We start from the raw sequence: 17,247 nt of genomic DNA on the forward strand, positions 1-17,247 counted from the left end.
TGCATCAGGAAAGCATATTAAGTTTACTCTGCATGTCTCCAGACCTGACCTCTCCTAAACAACAATCACATAAATCTAACTGTCTACTTGGTATTTCCACAAACTCAAGAGATAAAAGGTCAAACAAAACATTACCTCCTCCACTCTACCCCCTCCAAATCAGTTCATACCCCAAAATGTTTCATCCATTATCTCCCAACAGTTCAGGTTCAAACCTCATTAGTTTCGTTTATCCTTGCCTTCCTAAGGCTTATTTAACATCTCATAACTCTTCCTTGTAATTTATATTGTCACCTCCTTAGTCTAAGGCTCCTATAAACTCAGACTCAGTATACTTCATTTAGCTCCTATCTCTAATCTTTCCTGCCTCCTAATCATCCAGATGCCACCATTTTCCCAATCTCATGAGCCAGACACCTTTGAGAGGTCTTCCCTTCTCTCCTGCTTAATTAACTACTACTGATTCAACTTAAATGTTTTTCAGACCTGGCCTCCTCTCTTTATACTAAGATACATACATGCACCAATGTCTTAGTGGAGAATATCAGTATCTCTCCCCTAAACTACCGTTAACACCATCTGTGGTATACAAGAAATATGTATTTGGTCTCTGGCCCTGGTTCCTAACACAGAGCTCCCAAAACCTTGTAATTTCCAGAGGGACAGGAGAGCTAGGAGCATTTTTGTTCTAATATTTGGTCTTTCATCCCAATTTCTAACACAGAGCTCTTAAATTCCTTGGAATTTCCTGGGTGATAGGAAATTTTTATTCTAATGAGCCAACTCTTGGCAGGCCCCTGGATAGAGAGCTAGTCTGAGGGCCAGTCACCAGAAAAACTAAGCCATGGTTAGAAACTTCATTTTTAGCCCCATCCCATTCCTATCCACCATGGAGGAAAGAGAGGCTGGAGACTGAGTTAATAATCGATCATGCCTATGTGACGGAGCCTCCATAAATATCCCTAAAAGATAGAGTTCAAAAAGCTTGCAGGCTGGTGAACACACTGAGGTGCTGCAGGGTGGCACACCCAGACAGGGCTTGGAAGCTCCATTTCCCTTCTCACACACTTCATCCTATGTACTTCTTTTTTTTTCCCCCCCCCGGAGATAGAGTCTTGCTCTGTCGCCAAGGCTGGAGTGCAGTGGCACAATCTCAGCTCACTGCAACCTCTGCCTCCCAAGTTCAAGTGATTCTCCTGCCTCAGCCCCCCAAGTAGCTGGCATCACAGGCACAAGCCACCACGCCGGGCTAATTTTTGTATTTTTAGTAGAGACGGGGTTTCACCATGTTGGCCAGGGTGGTCTCGAACTCTTGACCTCGTGATCCACCCACCTCAGCCTCCCAAAGTGCTGGGATTACAGGCATGAGGCACCACGCCGGCCCTCCTATGTACTCTTTATCTGGCTGTTCACCTATATACTTTAGAATATCCTTTATAATAAACTAGTAAATATAACTATGTATTCCCCTGAGTCTTGTGAGCTGTTTGTTCCATAACAAATTATGGAACCTGAGAAGAGGGTGCTGGGAACCCCCAGTTTACTGCCAGTTGGTCACAAGTTGAGAAGACCCAGATTTGTGACTGTCATGTGAGGTGAGAGCAGTGTTGTGGGACTGAGCTCTTAACCTGCAGGGTCTGCACTAACCGTGGGCAGTTAGTGTCAGAATTTAGTTAAATAGTAGGACATCCAGTCAGTGTATGGGGACAATTGCAGAATTTGCTGGCGTGGGGAAAAAACCCACATATTTAGTGTCAGAAATGAAGTGTTAACAGCCAGGTGTGGTGGCTTACGCCTGGAATCCCAGCACTTTGGGAAGTCAAGGTGGGAGGATCACTTGAGCTCAGAAGTTCGAGACCAGCCTGGGCAACACAGGGAGACCTCAGCACGACTACAAATGTAAAAAATTACCCAGGCATGGTGGTGCGCACCTGTAGTCCCAGCTACTGAGGAGACTGAAGCAGGGGGATCCCTTGAGCCCAGGAGATCAACGCTGCAGTGAGCTATGACTGCACAACTGCACTCCAGCCTGGGCAACACAGCAAGACCCTATCTCGGAAACAAATCTTTTAATTAAAAAAAAAAGTGTTGAAAGTATAGAAAAAAATTTCTTTTTACTATCTTAAAGCAGTTCCCTTAATATGACTTTCCCATTCAAACTACCATTCTTACCACCATCAACATGAACATTCTGTAAAACCATCAACATGAACATTCTGTAAAATATAAGTATTTCCAAGGCAATCCTATGCTTTTCTACAATCTCTCTTAAGATTCCTACTACAGTAAAAAGTGTAGTAGTTTTAAGATGGAATGCTGGAGACACACTTATGAATTTAAGCCATGGCTTGACCATTTACTATGTACAACACTAGGAAGTTAATTATTCTTTCTAACTCTCAGTTTCTTATCTCTTTAGTGAAATGAGGCTAATAAGAACACATGGTTAGTTGTGAAAATTAGAACAAAATGGTGTAAATGCCCCCATTTTAAAGTCAGAGATTGTCAAACTAGATAAAAATGCAAAATCAAACTACATGCTACCTACAAAAACTGTACTTCAAATATAAAAGCACATATAGTTTGAAAGTAATAAGACAAAAAACATATACTGACATAAATCAAGGAGAAATTCGAATGGCTATATTAATATCAGACTAAGTGGATTCCAGAGTAAAGACTATTACCAGTGGTAACAAAGGTCATTTCACATGAATAAAGAAAGCAATTAAGAAGACATTGATATCCTAAACATTTAGGTACCTAATAACACAGCTTAAATAAATGAAGCAAAAACTGACAAAACTTACATTATAAAATTGACAATTAAAGTCAGATTCAATACTCCTTACCAAAAACTGATATAACAAGCAAAAAAAATCAAGAATATAGTACAGTTGAACAACACTATCAGCCAACACAATCTGATCAACACTGTTAGAATACTCCAACTAAGAAAAGCAGAATATACACTTGTTCTCAATTGTTCACAGGACATTTACCAAGACAGACCATATTCTGGGCCATAAAATAAGTCTCAATAAATACAAAGAATTCAGACCACACACAAAGTATGTTCATTGGGTAAAGTTACAGAAGAGGGTTGAGTAAAATTATAGAGGAGGGTAGAGCAAGATGGTGGAACAGAAGCCTATACCATTCATCACCCCCAGTGGAACACCAAATGTTAACAACTATGGACACAGAAAAGCACCATTACAAGAAACAAAAATCAGGTGAACAATCACAGTGCCTGGCTTTAACTTCATATCACCAAAAGAGGCATTGAGGAGGGTAGGAGAGTCTTGAATCGCCAACATCAATCCTCTCCCACACTCCCGGCAGCAGCCATGTGGCGTGGAGAGAAAATCTGTACACTTTGAGGGAGGAGAGCACAGCTACTGGAAAACAGTACATTAAACTCAGTGCTGCCCTGTCACAGCAGACAAAATGTGCTGGGCTCAGCCAGCACCTACACAGGGAGGGAGGATTTGGACCAGCACTAGCTGGGGAATTGCCCATCATAGTAGCTGGAACTTGAATTTCATGGCAAACTTGCTACCACAGGCTGAAGTGGTCCAGGGTCCTAGATAAATTTGAAAGGCAGTCTAGGACACGAGACTGTACTTCCTAGGCAACTCCTAGTGTGAGACTGGGCTTAGAGCCAGTGAACTAGGATGGCACGCAACCTAGGGAGACACCAGCTGGAATGGCTAAGGGAGTGCTTATGCCATCCCTCCCCTAACCCCAGGAAGTGCAACTTGTAGCAACGAAAGCGTCTACTTCCTTCTGCTTAAGGAGAGGAGAATGAAGAAAAAAGAGAACTTTGTCTTGCATTTTGGATATCAGCTAAGCCACCATAGGATAAGGCACCAGGCAGAGCCGTGAGGCCCCCATTCCAGGCCCTAGCTCCAAGATAACATTTGTAGACACATCCTGGGCCAGAAAGGAACCCACTGCCTTGAAGGTAAGTACTCAATCCCAGCAGGATTCATTACCTGCTGACCAAAGAACCAATGGGTCCTGAATAATCACCACTGATACCCAGGGAGTATGCAGTGGGCCCTGAGCTCCGACATGGGCTGGCTTCAGGGGTGACCCAACACATTCCCAGCTGTGGTGGCTATTGTGAAAGACTCCTGTTTAAGAAAAGCAGACGGAAAAGTAAAGGGAACATTGTCTTGTGCCCTAGGTACCAGCTCAGCCACAGTGGGAAGAGCAAAAAGCAGGCTCTTGGGGTCTCCAAGTCCACACCTACGCTGGACAGCATTTCCCGATCTACTTCAGGGAGCCCACTGCCCTGAAGAATGAGCCCATGGACCAGTGGTGGTGTTGGTGGCCACAAGGAGAGGTTCCTCTGCCTGTGGAAAGGAGAGGGAAGAGTGGGAGGGATTTTGTATTATGGATTGGGTGCCAGCTTAGCCACAATAGAAGAAAACATCAGGTAAATTGCTAAGGTTTTTGACTCCAATCCCTGGCTCTCAGACAGCATCTCTGGACACACCTGGAGCCCGGGGAAAAACCCGCTACCCTGAAGGGAAGGGCCTTGGGCAAGGCCAGTGCTGTGCTGGCTTCAGGTCTGACCCAGAGCAATCCCAGGGATGATGACCACAGAGGTGCCTGCATCACCACACGCCCAATTCCAAGTGGCTTAGCACTCCATTTGTTTGGGAGAAAGTAAAGAACAACAATCTCTGCCTGGTAATCCTGAGAATTCTTCCAGATCTTATCCAAGGCTGCCAAGGCTGTACCTCTAACAAGTCTCCAAAAGCCACGGCATTGTTGGGCTTGGGGCCCAAGTCCCTTCAAATTCCTGGAAAGCCTTCCCAAGGACAGGCATAAACAAGCTCAGACTCTGAAGACTACAATAAATACCTAACTGTTCAAAGCCCAGACACCAAAAGGTATCTGCAACCAACGACACCATTCAGGAAAACATGACCTAACCAAATGAACTAATATAAAGCACAAGGGATCAATCCTGGAAAAACAGAGATATATGACCTTTCAGGCAGAGAATTCAAAATAGCTGTTTTGAGGAAACTCAAAGAAATTCAAGACAACACAGAAAGGGAATTTGGAATTCTTATCAGATAAATTTAACAAAGAGATCAAAATTAAAAAGGATCAAGCTGATATTCCAGAGTTTAAAAATGCAACTGATGGCCGGGTGCAGTGGCTCACGCCTGTAATCCCAGCACTTTGGGAGGCCGAGGTGGGTGGATCATGAGGTCAGGAGATCGAGACCATCCTGGCTAATATGGTGAAACCCCGTCTCTACTAAAAAAATACAAAAAATTAGCCGGGCATGGTGGTGGGCACCTGTAGTCCCAGCTACTCAGGAGGCTGAGGCAGGAGAATGGCGTGAACCTGTGAACCTGGGAGGCGGAGCTTGCAGTGAGCCAAGATTGTGCCACTGCACTCCAGCCTGGGCGACAGAGCAAGACTCTGTCTCAAAAAAAAAAAAAAAAATGCAACTGACATGATGAGGACTACATCAAAGTCTCTTAACAACAGAAATGGTTAAGAAGAAAGAATTAGTGAGCTTGAAGACAGGCTATTTGAAATTACACAGTTAGAAAAGACAAAAGAAAAAAAGTTAAAAAGCTATGAGGCACACCAAAAACATCTAGAAAACAGCCTCAAAGGGGCAAATCTAAGACTTACTGGCCTTAAAGAAAAGGTAGGAAAAGAGAGAACAGTAGAAAGTTTATTCAAAGGGATAATAACAGAGAATTTCCCAAACCAGAAAGATAACAACATTCAAATACAAGAAGGTTATAGGACATCAAGCAGATTTAACCCAATGATGACTACCTCAAAGCATTTAAGAATCAAATTCCCAAAAGTCAAAGATAAAGAAAGGATCCTAAAAACAGCCAGAAAAAAAGAAATAAATAACATACAATGGATCTCCAATACAACTGGCAGCAGGCTGTTTTGTTGTTTGTTTTTTTTGTTTTCTTTTCTTTTCTTTTCTTTTCTTTTGTTTTGTAACAGAGTCTCACTCTGTTACCCAGGCTGGAGTGCAGTGATTCCATCTTGCCTCACTGCAACCTCCACCTCCCAGGTTCAGGCAATTATCCTGCCTCAGCCTCCCGAGTAGCTGAGATTACAGGCGTGCAACACCATACCCAGCTAATTGGCAGCGGACTTTTCAGTGGAAACCTTAAAGGTGAGGAGAGTGTGGCAAGACATATTTTAAGTGCTGAAGGAAAAAAACTTTCACCTAGAATAGTATATCTGGTGAAAATATCCTTTAAGTATGAAGGAGAGATAAAGTCTTTCCCAGACAAACAAAAGCCGAAGGATTTCATCAACACCAGACTTGTTCTACAAGAAATGCTAAAGGGAGTTCTTCAATCTGAAAGAAAAGGATATTAATGAAAGAAGAAATCATCTGAAGGTACAAAACTCACTGGTAATGGTAAGCATACAGAAAAATACAGAAGAGTATAACACTGTACCTGTAGTGTATAAACTACTCTTAACTGAAGTAGAAAGACTAAATAAAGAACAAATCAAAAATAATAGCTACAACAACTTTTCAAGAAATAATGTAATAAGACATAAAGAGAAACAACAAAAAGTTAAAAAGCTGGCAGCAGAGACAAAGTTAAAGTGTAGAGTTTTAATTAACTTTCTTTTTGCAAGTTTGTTTATGCAATTGTGTTAAGCTGTCATCAGTTTAAAATAATGGGTTATAAGTATTAGTATTTGCACCGGCGCAGTGGCTCACACCTGTAATCCCAGTACTTTGGGAGGCCGAGGCAGGTGGATTGCTTGAGGTCAGAAGTTTGAGACCAGCCTTGCCATCATGGTGAAACCCCATCTCTACTAAAAATACAAAAATTAGCCAGGTTTGGTGGTGGTGCACACATGTAATCCCAGCTACTTGGGAGGCTGAGGCATGAGAATTGCTTGAACCTGGGAGGCAGAGATTGCAGTGAGCCAAGATCACGCCACTGAACTCCAGCCTGAGAGACAGAGCAATACTCTGTCTCAAAAAACAAAATTAATTTAAAAAAGATAGTATTTGCAAACCTCATAGTAACCTCAAATCAAAAAACATACAACAGATACACAAAAAAATAAAAAGCAAGAAATTAAAGCATACCACCACAGAAAATCACTTTCACTAAAAGGAAGACAGGAAGAAAGGAAAGAAGGAAGAAAAGACTGAAAACCACCAGAAAACAAATAACAAAATGGCAGGAGAAAGTTCCTATTTAGCAATAATAACACTGAATGTAAATGAACTAAATCCCCAGTCAAAAGACACAGAGTGGCTGAATGGAGAAACAAACAAGATCCAATGATCTGTTGCCTACAAGAAACACACCCCACCTATGAAGACACACACAGACAGAAAAGAGAGGGATGGAGAAACATATTCCATGGCAACGGAAACCAAAAAAGAGCAGACACAGCTATCCTCATATCAGAAAAAGTAGTACAGATTTCAAGACAAAAACTGTAAGGAGAGACCAAAAAAAAGGTCATTATATAATGATAAAGGGGTCAATTCAGCAACAGGATATAATAATTGCAAATATATATGCAACCAACACTGGAGCACTCAGATACATAAAGCAAATATTATTAGAGCTAAAGAGAAAGACAGACCCCAATACAATAACAGATGGATACTTCAACACCCCACTTTCAGCATTGCACAGATATCCCAGAAAGAAAATCAACAAAGAAACATCAGAGTTATTCTATACTATAGAGAAAATGGATCTAGTAGATATTTACACATTTCATCCAATGGCTGCAGAATACACATTTTTCTCCTCGACACATGGATCATTCTCAAGGATAAACCATGTTAGGTCACAAAACGAGTCTTAAAACATTAAAAAAAAAAAGAGAGAGGAAAAGAAAAAAGAATGAAAACCTAAAATAATATCAAGCATCTTCACTGACCACAATGGAATAAAACTACAGATCAATAACAAGAGGAATTTTGGAAACTACACAAACACATGAGAATTAAACAATATGCTCCTGAATGACCATTTCAATGAAGAAATTAAGGAGGGAATTGAAAAATGTCTTGAAACAAATGATAAACCAAAGCCTATGGGATACAGCAAAGGTGGTACTCAGAGGGAGGCTTATAGCTATAAACACCTACATCAAAAAAGTGGAAAAATTTCAAATGATCTAACAATGCACCTTAAAGAACTAGAAAAATAAGAGCAAACTAAACTCAAAATTAGTAGAAGAAATAATAAAGATCAGAGCAGAAATAAATGAATTTGAAATGAAAAAATTATACAAGATCAATAGAACAAAAAGTTGGTGTTTGAGAAGATAAACAAAACTGACAAATGTTTAGCCAGACTAAGAAAAAAAGAAAGAAGGCCCAAGTAAATAAAACCAGAGATGAAAAAGGAGACATTGCAACAGATACAACAGAAATTCAAAGGATCATTAGCGACTACTGTGAGCAACTATATGCCAAAAAATTGAAAAATCTTGAAGAAACAGACAAATTCCTAGACACATACACCCTACAAAGATTGAACCAGGAAGAAATCCAAAACCTGAGCAGACCAATAACAAGTGAGGAGATCAAAGCAGTAATGAAAAGCTTCCCAGTAAAGAAAAGGCCGGGACCCAACAGCTTTACTGCTGAATTCTACCAAATATTTAAAGTGGAACTAACACCAATCCTACTCAAACTATTCTGAAAAACAGAGGAGGACAGAATGCTCCCAAACTCATTCTATGAGGCCAGTATTACCCTGATACCAAAAACCAAACACACATCAAAAAAAAAAAAAAAAGAAACCTACAGACCAATACCTCCAATGAATATTGTTGCAAAAACCCTCAACAAAATACTAGCAAACCTAATCCAACAATACATTTAAAAGATCATTCATTACGACCAAGTGGGATTTATCACAGGGATGCAAGGATGGCTCAACACACACAAATCAATCAATGTGATACAACACATCAACAAAATGAAGGACAAAAACCATACGTTTCGATTGATGCCAAAAAAGCATCTGATAAAGTTCAACATCACTTCGTGATAAAAACCCTCAAATAACTCGGTATAAAAGGAACATGCCTGAACATAATAAAAGCCATATATGACAGATCCACAACTAGTATCATAATGAATGGGGAAAAACTGAAAGCCTTTCCTCTTAGGTCTGTAACACAACAAAGATGCCCACTTTCACCACTGTTATTCAACATAATACTGAAAGTACTAGCTAGAGCAATCAGACAAGAGAAACAAAGGGCATCCAAATTGGAAAAGAAGAAGTCAAATTATCATTGTTTGCAGATGATATGATCTTATACTTAAAAAAACCTAAAGACTCCAACAAAAAACTATTAGAACAGATAAACAAATTTAGTAAAGTTGCAGGATACAAAATAAATATACTAAATCAGTAGCATTTCTATATGCCAACAGTGAACAATCTGAAAAAGAAATCAAAAAAGTAATCCCATTTATAATAGCCTTAAATAAAATTTAATACCTAGGAATTAACTCAACCAAGGAAGTGAATGATCTCTACAATGAAAATTATAAAACACTGATGAAAGAAACTGAAGAGGACACGAAAAAATAAATTGGAAGAATCAAAGCAACCTACTGACTCAACGCATTCCCTATCAAAATATCAATGACATTCTTCAAAGAAATAGAAAAAAAATCCTAAAATTTATATGGAATCACAAAAGACCCAGAATAGCCAAAGCTATCCTGAGCAAAAAGAACGTAACTGGAGGGACCACATTATCTGACTTCAAATTACACTACAGAGCTATAAAAACCAAAACAACATGGTACTACATAAAAATAAACACACAGACCAATGGAACAGAACAGAGAATCTAGAAACAAATCCACACACCTACAATGAACTCATTTTTGACAATAGTGTCAAGAACATACACTGGGGAAAAGACAATCTCTTCAATAAATGGTAATGGGAAAGCTAGATATCCGTATGCAGAAAAATGAAACTAGACCCCTATCTATTGCCATACACAAAAAAATCAAATCAAAATGGATTAAAGACTTAAATCTAAGACCTCAAACTATGAAACTATTACAAGACAACACTGGGGAAAATCTTCAGGACGCTGGAGTGGGCAAACATTTCTTGAGTAATACCCCACAAGCACAGGCAACCAAAGCAACAATGGACAAATAGGATCACATCAAGTTAAAAACCTTCTGCACAGCAAAGGAAACAGTCAACAAAGTGAAGAAACAACCCACAGAATGGGAGAGAAATATGTGCAAACTATCCATCTGACAAGGTATTAATAATCAGAATATGTAAGAAGCTCAAATAACTCTACAGGAAAAAAATCTAATAATCCAATTTAAACAACAAACGGGTATATGAAAAGGTGCTCAACATCGCTGATCATCAGAGAAATGCAAATCAAAACTACACTGAGATATCATCTTGCTCAAGTTAAAATGGCTTTTATCCAAAAGTCAGGCAATAATAAATGCTGGCAAGGATGTGGAGAAAAGGGTACCCTCATACGTTGTTAGCAAGAATGTAAATTAGTACAACCACTATGGAGAACAGTTTGGAGGTTCCTCAAAAAACTAAAAATAGAACTACCATACAATCCAGCAATCCCACTGCTGGGTATATTCCCAAAAGAAAAGAAATCAGTATATTGAAAAGATATCAATTAAAAAAAAAAAAAAAAAAGATATCTACACTCCCATGTTTGTTAGGAGTGCTTACGATAGCTAAGATTTGGAATCAACCTAAGTGTCCATCAATAGATGAATGGATAAAGAGTGGTATTTATACACAATGGAGTACTATTCAGCCATAAAAAAGAATGAGATCCTGTCATTTGCAATAACATGGATAGAACTGGAGGTCACTATGTTAAGTGAAATAAGCCAGACACAGAGAGACAAAATTGCATGTTCTCACTTATTTGTGAGGTCTAAAAATCAAAACAATTGAATTCACAGAGATAGAGAATAGAAGGATGGTTACTAGAGACTGGGAAAGGTAGCAGGGAGGTTGAGGGGATGGGAAGATGGTTAATGGGTACCAAAAAAAAATTAGTTAGAAAGAATGGATAAGACCTAGTATTTGACAGCACATAGGGGGACTATAGTCAATAATAATTTAATTTTACACTTTAAAATAACTAAAAGAGTATAACTAGATTGTTTGTAACACAAAGGATAAATGCTTGAGGCTTTGGATACCCAATTTCCATTATGTGATTATTATGCATTACGTGTTTAATCTATGTGAAAAAAGATTAGTAGCTGCCTGGGGTCTCAGGTACAAAGAGAGATGATTACAACAAGGAATGAGAAAATTTTGTGGGACAATGGAAATGTTTGTTATTTTTCTTCACATAGCTATTTTGGTACATGCAACATACCAAATACGTTGTATGCATTGGGTATACCAAAATATCTCATGTACCTCATAAATATATATACCTCACAAATATATATACCTACTATGTATCCACAAAAATTAAAAATAATTTTTTAATTAAAAAAGAGACAAAGAACATTACTATTGATAAAAGGGTTAATTCACCAAGAAGATAAGACAATTATAAACGTATGCACCAAACAACAGAACAAAGAACGTCCCAAAACTGAAAAATAAAACAAACCCAATAAAAAACAATGGGCAAAGATCTGAACAGACACTTCACTAAAGGTATACACTGATGACAAACACACAGAAAGATGGCCAGCATTATCAGTCACTACAGAAGTGCAAACTGAAACCACAATGAGATTTCACCACATACCTATTAGAATGGCTAAAATTAGAAAGGCTGACTATATAACCTGTAGGCAAGAGGGCAGAAAAACTGGAACTCTCATACACCGCTGAGGGGAATGTAAAATGGTACAACTACTTTTGCAAAAAATTTGGCAATGTCTTAAAAAGTTAAACATGCACCTGCTATATGTTCCTGGCACTCTTATTACCAAAGAAACAGAGAAAATAAAATAGAGAAAGAGAAAAGGTAATATATGCCTGATATGGTTTGGGTCTGCATCCCTACCCAAATTTCATGTTGGATTGTAATCCCCAGTGTTGGAGGTGGGGTCTGGGGACTGGATCATGGGGGTGGATTTCTCATGAATGGTTTAGCGCCATCCCTTGGTACTGTCCTCACAATAGTGAGTTATCATGAGATCTGGTCATATAAAAGTGTGTGGGACCCCCCCAATCCCCACATTGCTCCTGCTTTTACCATATGACATGCCTTTTACTTCCACCATGATTGGAAGCATCCTGAGGCCCCCCCAAAAGCAGATGCTGCTATGCTTCCTGTAGAGCCTGCAGAACCATGAGCTAACTAAACCTCTTTTCTTATAAATTAGCCAGTCTCAAGTATTTATAGCAATACAAGAATGGACTAATACAATGTCTATATGAAGACTTGTATATAGATGTTCAAATTAGCTTTATTATAATAGCAAAAAGCTAAAAACAATCAAAATATCCATCAACAGATAAATGTCCAAAAAACAAAGTGTGCTATATCCACATAATGGACTACTCCTCAATAATAAAAAGGAAGAAATACTGACACACACAAAACATGAGCAAACTCAAAATAACTATGCTAAGTGAAAATAGTCTGGTAGGAGTACATACCACTGTATGATTACATTTATATAGTTTTAGAAACTGCAAACTAATCTATAGTCACAGAAAGCAGATTAGTAGCTGTGTGAGGTCCCAGGTACAAAGAGAGATGATTACAACAAGGAACGAAGAAATGTTGTGGGACACTGGAAATGTTTGTTCTTTTTTTTCCACATAGATATAAAGCAGAAATAATACTTTTGGCATGGGCTAAATTATGAAAGAAGTCAGTTTGCATTGCTTCAAAAAATGTTCTCCCATTTTTTTAGTATTTTCTCTCTCATGACTCTTTACTACATTTCCCTTCCACTATCCTCACTCTCTTATCCTATACTTCCACTGCAAATGTACATAGAAAGAAAATGATGATTTCATCATGCCTGAAAATTATATATTCAAGAGGCACATCCTACAGCTCAAAATCTCTGCTCTAGCCCAATACTCATCAATTGATGAAATCCCCTCATATAACAATCCCTACATACAATCAGCCAAATTCAAGATGTAGAACATTTTATAGGACAAATTACTCTATTTCTCCAACAAATCAATGTCATAGGAAAAGAGGGGATGGGAATAAAAAGAGTGTTAGTATTAATAAATAAAAGAGACCAAAGAGACATTGCTACCAAATGTAATACATGATCCTTGTTTGGACCCTATTTGAACAAACCAAATGTAGAAAGACATCTCTAAGTCTGATTTAAAAAAAGATGGATACAGACCATGTATTACATAATATTTGGGCTTATTAATCTACTCATAATGACGGTGTAGTGGGCAATTTTTTTAAAGGTCCTTATCAGTTACAGATGCATACCAAAGCACTTATGAGTGAACAGACATAGTTCTTTTAAAAACTTTAGTTGAAAAAAGTGGGTAGGGGATGGTAAATAAATTTATCTTGGCAAAATATTCAATGTTGGTATCTATTTCAAATTTTTCATAATAAATTAGAAGATTTTTGTTTGTTTGTTTTTTGAGACGGAGTCTCCCTCTGCGGCCAGGCTGGAGTGCAGTGGCGCGATCTCAGCTCACAGCAACCTCCACCTCCCAGGTTCAAGCAATTCGCCTGCCTCAGCCTCCCAAGTAGCTGGGACTAAAGGCTCACGCCACCAGGCCCAGCTGATTTTTGTAGTTTTAGTAGAGACACGGTTTCACCATTTTGACCAGGATGGTCTCAATCTCCCGACCTCATAATCTGCCCACCTTGGCCTCCCAAAGTGCTGGGATTACAGGCAAAAGTAAGATCTTAAGATGTTGTGGGTTTCATAATGAATGTTATGAGACAAAACTCCTAACAGCATGATATGCACCTTATTTATTTTCAGTGCAGGAACAGTACCTGTCACATAGTAAATACTCAACAGACCTCTTACTAAGGGGTTGTTTTAGTCCTATATATGACTAATAAGTAATGATATAATTATTTGGGTACCTCCATCATCAACACAATGCTTAAGAACTTACGAATCGTCACTCCATTATACCACTTCATGAGGTATTATATTATTCCATTTACAGATAAGAAAACTGAGACTTTAAATTAGTTGTTCAAGGCCACATAAGCTGGGCGATGAAGGGCAAAGATCAAGCTAGGCAACTCTAGCAAAGATTTTTTTTTAAAGACTACTTGGCTTAAGGGCCAGTGGATGACATTGCCTCCCTCAGTGATACCCATTCCAAAGTAAACCATCTCAAAGTATCAGCACTAGTGCAATTTACTTGAAACTTAGCCAGGCCTACCAACAAATTATCAGAATAGGAAAATAATGGAAAAGAAGAAAATATCATTTTATGTTATTCATGGCTCTCTTCCTCATATCCTAATTAAAACAGCCTTCTTTCAAGATTTGAGCAAACCAAAACAATAATCTGCAGAAAAAATAACTGTATACAGGTACCTAGGAAATAAACCAATATTACAATAACTCCCATTATTATAAGGTATACTAACTTGTTTCAGAGTTCAATTAAAAACTGAGCAGAAAATAAAAGAAGACAAGGCAAAGACTAAAATAATTATTTTTTTAATAGTCACGTATTCAAAGTTGTTCAGAATTTGTGATACTCACGGGGGAAAGAAGAAAGCATGTAAACGTAAGACAGGTCACTACCTGTCAGCATGATATAAGAGAAGACAATTCCATACCATACTGAAGACATTAACCTCTGTCCTGTGTTTCCAAACTCTGGTTGTACTTTTGAGTCATTTCAGAGCTTTAAAAAATTCCTGATGTGTGGGCTTCACCCAAGACCGATTAAATTAAGGGGATGAGACTCAGGCATAAGCATTTTTTAAAGCTCCCAAAATGATTCCAATTAACAGCCGAAGTTGAGAACCACTTATCACATATGTCAGCATATGTGTAGTGTGTGTGTGAATTGCCATATAATTAATGTACCAAGAAAAAAAAAATTTTTTTGAGACCGAGTCTCACTCTGTAGCCCAAACTGGAGTGCAGTGGTGTGATCTTGGCTCACTGCAACCTCCACCTCCCGGGTTCAAGCAATTCTCCTGCCTCAGCCTCCCGAGTAGGTGGGATTATAGGCACGCACCACCACACCCCGGCTAATTTTTGTATTTTTAGTAGAGAGGGGTTTCGCCATGTTGGCCAGGCTGTTCTCAAACTCCTGACCTCAAGTGACCCTCCCGCCTTGGCCTCCTAAAGTTTTGGGATTACAGGCATGAGTCACCACGCCCAGCCCCAAGAAAATTAATGAGTTGAAACTAGGTTTAAATTTTTCTTACAGAGATCATCATTAATTTCATTAAAATACATTTTATGTCTCACCTAAAGGCCACTGATAGACATGCATGAATGAAAATGATTTTGCTTTTCACAAAAAGGATCCAGACTTAGCCAATTAGGATTAATATTAACTATATTATTATGTAAACTCATAAATATCATGTTTCACTCAAGAACATGCCAATTATTCTAGTACTCTTTTTAAAAATAAGCAAGCTACAGGCTAAGGGGGGTGGTGTATCACCAAAGCACCTACAGCAACAGGCACAGGTTGGCAAAAGTGATCTCCAAATCTCCTTAAAACCAAGGGAATCCTGGGACTATCAAGAAATGAGAAGAGACTCACTGTCATCTACTTTCATCACAACAAACCTGTTTAGCCTTTAAAACGCCAGCAGTGAGACAAGGAGATAGATACAAGGTCAGTTCATAAACTCTTCCAAAAATTACAATGGATTCCTAAAGAATCTTAATGAAAACCAAATCCTCCTAAGGGTCCTCCAGAAACTTCCCAGGTAGCCTGGCCTTCCTTTACCATATATAGAGGACAGGGATAATGTTACTAACTGTTAAGAGTAGTCTGGCTCTTCACTCTTGGGAGAAGAAGGCAGAAGAAGCAAAACTGGAGAAATGGCCTTGAAGAGGTGAAATGGGTTGGGATCCAGGACACAATGGAGGAGGTGGGCAAGTCAGCTGAGGGTACCTACATAAAAGGCACACAACATTTAAGCAGGTTAAAGAGCTATGTGAGGACTGGGGAAAGAGAGGAAGAGTAAAAAGGTGGCAGAATCAATGGATCTGCAGTATGAAAGGACTGTGGAAGTCAAATTACTAGAGGGAATGAACTAGAAAGTTAAGAGGCAAGTGTCACAGAAAGATGAAAGATTGAAATTAACATTATGCAGTTATTGGTAATGATAAGGTCAAGAATGTGATTATAGGCATGAGTGGCTGAAGGAGAGTAGAGAACAAGATCACCGGAGATGTCAAAGAAACTGAAAGGTCAACATGCTGGAACAATCATCTATTTAAGTGTTGAAATCACCAAAAATTAAAATGGGGAATGCTGAAGAGAGTGAAAGTGAGCCATAAGAAATGTGATGGAATCACCCAGACGTAAGTGACTATCATGAGGGAACGTGAGAAGTGTGTCTGCTAACATGAAACTCAAAACTGGGGGATTGTCTTAAGGAAGAACACCTGGAATTGGCAATGAGGAGCAAAGAGTATATACTACAGGGATCAAGAAATGTAGAAGAGTAAAATACACACCCAAAAATAAGCTCAGTCTAGCACAAAACTAATGACCAACATATATTACTGTACTATAACACAGTCACTGCTACCACAGAGAACTATAGGTCCCACTGGAGGCCCCAGTAGAGGAATCAGAGGTTTCACAAATGTGTGGAAGATGTAACATGGAGCTGAGTGCTCAACAATGAATAAGGGCAAAAGGACCTTCAAGGCAGAAAGACGCTACAACTGAGGCAAAGGCAGAGAGATGTGAAAAGAACATAAAGCATTCTGAGAAATGCAAACAGTTCAACATGATTAAGGGCAGAATGAGTCAGAGAGTCAGGACATATACCTGGAAAGGTAGACCAAGGCTACAACTATTTTTTCTGCTAAAGCAAGAACAAAAGATATGAACAAATTAAATTGTTGCCCCAAATCCTTCATAAAAACCACTAATAGAAAACAAAATCGACAAATTATAGTTTCCTCTTATTTTCCTTAGTTTGTAGGAGATGCCAGGATGCAAATAACCTAATAGCCAGTTGCTTTAAGAAGATTAATCAACCCTTAGAGAACAAATGCTGCCACATTATATACAAATTTTATGATCA

At 38.8% G+C, this 17,247-nt stretch overlaps 1 protein-coding gene across 22 annotated transcripts in view; it reads right to left on the reverse strand.

The window, feature by feature from the left end:
• STAU2 (staufen double-stranded RNA binding protein 2) overlaps positions 1 to 17,247 on the reverse strand; it is a 331,631-nt gene that overhangs the window by 275,772 nt on the left and 38,612 nt on the right.

The sequence above is a fragment of the Pongo abelii genome, chromosome 7, assembly GCF_028885655.2.
Source record: "Pongo abelii isolate AG06213 chromosome 7, NHGRI_mPonAbe1-v2.0_pri, whole genome shotgun sequence".
Classification (NCBI taxonomy): domain Eukaryota; kingdom Metazoa; phylum Chordata; class Mammalia; order Primates; family Hominidae; genus Pongo; species Pongo abelii.